The sequence below is a fragment of the Engraulis encrasicolus genome, chromosome 18 (assembly GCF_034702125.1).
Source record: "Engraulis encrasicolus isolate BLACKSEA-1 chromosome 18, IST_EnEncr_1.0, whole genome shotgun sequence".
NCBI lineage: Eukaryota > Metazoa > Chordata > Actinopteri > Clupeiformes > Engraulidae > Engraulis > Engraulis encrasicolus.
This window is the reverse complement of record NC_085874.1, coordinates 33508056-33513055: the sequence shown is the minus strand read 5'-3', so window position 1 is coordinate 33513055 and position 5000 is coordinate 33508056.

Genomic DNA, 5000 nt, shown 5'->3' with positions numbered 1-5000 from the left:
AAGAGATGCAGAGGTTGAGAGGAAGGGAGATAGTTATTGAGGAGGGAGAGGAGGAGGTAGGGGAAGAAGTAGAGAGGGGGAGGGAGAGAGAGGGAGAGATGGGGTGAGGAGGAGAGAGGAAGGGAGAGAGTTAGGGAAGAGGGAGAGGAGGAGATAGGGGAAGAGGGCGAGAGGGGGTAGAGGGGGAGAAAGAGAGAGAGAGAGAGAGAGAGAGAGAGAGAGAGAGAGAGAGATGGGGTGAGGAGGAGAGGGGAAGAGTGAGAGAGGAGTAGAGGGAGAGAGGAGGAAAGAGGAGGAGAAGAGGGGAGAGGACACAGGCCCCTGGCCTGTAATAGCAGGCATCCATCATTGGAGTGTTCGCGTTGTGTCAACAGCCGCGTGCTAATCTCTTTACCTCGGCAGCCGGCACCACCAACGCCAACAGCAGCACAGGTACATGCTTAAGCTCCGCAGTGTTCATTTAACACAGAGAGAATTGTAGCAGCTCTCTGAGTGTTTAGTTAACACTGCACAGTGTACTGTGTAGCAGATGCATGGGCAGCATGGCATACAGTGGCGCAGCCAGAGCACACACCAGGCGGGCAGGGAGGGAGGCAGGCAGGCAGGTGGCTTGGCTGACGGGCGGGCAAGCGTGTGGACCAGGAAACGACTGCTAATTTCCTCTCCTCCGGGGTTAAATGTTTGCAGTTAGAGAGAGCGGGGTACTAGAAAGAAATAAAGAGAGAGAGAGAGCAAGAGAGAGAGAGAGAGAAACAAATAAGATGCTTTGAAGAGTGCTTTGAGATGACACTATTGCGGCGGCAGCATTGGACTGCTAATGGCTTATGAGCTCGCGCGGGCGCACGTCTAATCAGAGAGTGCAAACAGGGAAGCCGCCAGGGGGGGACCAATGGGTCACTTGTCCTGGGCCCATGCAGAGAGGGGGGGCAGAATTGGATCCTCATTACATTGTAATGATTGGGTTTGGGGCCCTTTCAGATGTCTTTGTCCCGGGCCCAGCCAAAGCTGTCAGTGGCCCTAAGTGCAAATATACCACCATTGATGTGCAGGCACTGCATATTCCCAGCAGTGGGAAGATGAGGACAGGGGTGGGGTGTTTGTTTGTTTGTTGTATGTGTGGGCAGATCTGCCTCCTCATAATTTTCTGTCTCGAGATCAATGATAAATGAACGACAACTTTGAGATGAAAATTTACAGTGACTTTGGCAACTTCTTCCAAAAGAGATATATACCGAACTATGAGAGAAGCATGATTAAAAATTAGCTTTTAGCAACGTTTCACGCTGAGATAGCCAGGTTTGAATCGCGACTGTAGAAATACAATGTCATACCATAACAAGACCTGGAAACACACGACCCATCAGCTAATGAGGGCCAGTAACAATGGTGGGCATGGTAGAAATGTTGATTTTGAATACGGTATATGTCTTAAACATCCACAATGATAACTATAAAGATATCTTTGTACAAATCGTAATGACCCTGGTAAATGGTGCTGTTCACACATCAACTACAACGGCAGTGACATGCTAAACAATATCGTTGGGATCACTTTTTTGGGCTTTTGTTTAGGATAGGACAGTGTGAGAGGGTGACAGGAAATGAGTGGGAGTGGGAGTGGGAGGGGAGGGGGGGTGGGGGGTGACGAAGGACCTCAGATCGGAATCGAACCCGGGTCTCTGATGCAATGGCAACACATCTTAGCTCATTGAGCCACTGCACCCCTTTTCAGAGCATTATTTTCACAGAACTATAAATAATTGTCAGCCATATGTAGTTGTAGTTATCTTTCTAGTACCATTGTAGATGTGAATGGCCCTCAAAGAGCAATAGAATCCAGATAATTAGGTCCAAACACAGTAGCATAGTAGCATAAGAGTAAGAAACATTGCAGCATGGAAGAAAATGAAAGGGACATTCTTTAAAGACAGCGTTGCCAGATAATAACAGTAATCAATCTGATGTGCTGTCATCTAAAACCTCCTCCATAACCAGCACACTCTACCACAATGCAGTTGGACATAACAATCTGGATATGCCAAGTATGTCACAGCAACATCACTTTTTTATTCAAAGGAAGTGACAATTACAGTCCTGCAAGGCTACGGTAGAGAAAGAAAAGACGGCTAAGAAGAAGACAACACTGAAAAAAAGGCCTGTAATAAGATTCTTTTATTTCGTTTATTTTTAGACCATTATATAGTAGTTCTTGTACCCTATGCATGCGATGTAAGTATTCATTATAGTGAAAAGAGCTACAACTCCTTTCTCCTAATGGGATGTCTCTACACAGCACATAGGGGGAGTAGTGCATGCGTACGGGTGTACGGTGTGTGGGCCCGCTTTGGGGGGGGGTAAACTGGAGAGAGAGAGAGAGAGAGAGAGAGAGAGAGAGAGAGAGAGAGAGAGAGAGAGAGAGAGAGAGAGAGAGAGAGAGAGAGAGAGAGACAGAAAGAAAGAGAGACGGAAAGAGAGAGACAGAAAAAGAGAGACATGTGTGCGGCGTGTGGGCACGCTTTAGGGGTTAAACTGGAGAGAGAGAGAGAGAGAGAGAGAGAGAGAGAGAGAGAGAGGGAGGGAGGGAGAGAGAGAGAAAGAGAGAGAGAGAGAGAGAGAGAGAAAGAAAGAGAGAGAGAGAGAGAGAGAGAGAGAGAGAGAGAGAGAGAGAGAGAGAGAGAGAGAGAGAGAGAGAAGAGAGACATCTCTTGCGTGTTTGTCATGCTCTCCTAGAGGGTTCTGGCTGACCAGAGCAGCAGGTAATTAACTGGAATGTCAACATCAGATGAACTAGCCTGAAATAATAGCTTCTTTTATCTGTAGGTCGCGATCATTATCTTTGCATTTTTCTTTCGCCCCCTCTCTCTTCTTTCCTCTCGTGTGCCCCTCTCATTCTACCCCTCTCTCTCTTCCCCGACCCACCTACCTCCCTTTACTCTTTTCCTTCCTCTCCTCTTCTGTATCCCTTCTTTCACCCACTCCCACTGCTTATCCCCATGTCCCCCAACTGTACCCCCCTTCTCTCCTACTTTCCTCTTCTTTTCCCTCATCTCATCTCAACTCCTATCCTCTCTCTCTCTCTCTCTCTCTCTCTCTCTCTCTCTCTCTCTCTCTCTCTCTCTCTCTCTCTCTCTCTCTCTCTCTCTCTCTACGCCATTGTCTTATTTGCTCACAATTGATGGCATCCTCCACTTACCTTTAAATTAGCCTGCCCCCAGGACACACTGCCGTGAAGAGGCCACAGAAGGGACGCTCAATCTCCAGCCGCCACGCTATACTGTAATTCACTCCTGCATTAGCGATGCAGCGACCTGCTAAAAGAGAGAAGAGAAGAGGAGAGGAGAGAAGAGAAGAGAAGAGAAGAGAAGAGAAGAGAAGAGAAGAGGAGAGGACAGGAGAGGACAGGAGAGGACAGGAGAGAAGAGGAGTGGAGAGGAGAGGAGAAGAGAGAAGAGAAGAGAAGAAGAGAGGAGAGGAGAGGAGAGGAGAGGAGTATAACATTGAGAAGAGAAGAGAAGATGAAGAGCAGAACATTGAGGAAGAGAAGAGAAGAGAAGAGAAGAGGAGAGGAGAGGAGAGGAGAGAAGAGAAGAGAAGAGAAGAGAGGAGAATACCAGAATGTGCTCAGTTTATACTGTAATTCACTCCTGCATTAATGTTATAGCGAAATGCTAAAAGAGAGGAGAGAAGGGAAGAGAAGAGAATAGCAGAATGTGCTTAAGAGTGGACTTCCTCCCTCCAAATGCTTGCGTGTGCACAAAACATGTTCGCCATGAGAATACATCATCATCATAGTCATGAAGGCAGACTGTGCGGCACGCACATGAAAGTGCTTTATCGCTAAATTTCTTGCTGAAAGTTCCCTTTTGGAGAATATACCTGTCCTGATAGCGTGGGACGGTGAAATTGCAGGTGATATAGCTAAGGCATTGGGTTTGGGGTTTTTTTCTTTTATAAAGTGAATGAATACACGAGGGGTTGTAATAAAAGCTTTGAGATACCAGATATTTTGAGAGTACCATTCATCTTATGCGCTTGGCTTCTCCTTACATCGTGTTGCGTAGCCCTGGGGGTACGAGTACCACAGTTTGGGAAAGACTGACCTAAATGTTACTGATATATTATTTGTTTCATCAACACATACAGTGTAAATGCTGTGACCTTAGGTTTGCTGTGCATTGCTTTTGTTGGCCTAGTGGTTAACCCAAAGCCATGGAAGTAAAAGTAAGGCTAATCCCTCTGACCTCAATGTTCCAATTTTACTCAAAGATGGCCGCTCATGGAGCCTTCGACACAGAGATCTCCATTGACATAGTTCCAAAATAGTTTCAGAAAGTAAATGTCATCCTTCCTTGGTATGTAGTAGTTCGGTGTTAGTCTTAGGCGAAAAGACAGCTGCTGCCTAGAGTTATTTGATTTTTTTGCTAATCATGTAACCAACTGACCCGGTTGTCACACCTCTGAATTCCATGGCTCTGATTTAACCCAATACAGGAGCAGCTGAATATCACCAACTTACAGTATGAATGTGATCCGCTTTTCTGAGTGTGTGTTGCTGCCATCCATTGGATTTAATCGCAAGAGAGTTTGGAGGAGCAGGCCATCTCCCTTTCATCCACTTTCACCTGAATGGCGAACAGTAGGAGAGCAAAAATGACAGAGTCTTTCTTTAAATCATGACAGCTCACTTTTGGAGATGAGACAGTCAGAGGTCACCCCCCAGAGGTCAAACACAGCCTTCTTAATGAATGACAAGAAGCAAGGGAGGGCTGCACTCCTTCCTTCTATCCTTCCTTCCTTACTTCCTTCCTTCCCCTCCTTCCCACGGATGAAAAAGTGGGGGTAAAAAAAGAGGAACCAGCGTGTTTCTCTGCCTCTTGCTGTGAAACCCAAGCCCTGCGAGGGTGGAACATGCCGGGGCATGATCGCCACCTATGCTCATTCTGACCCCCGGACGGAGAAACCACATCATGGACATCATGTATCACTCACAGCAGGACACA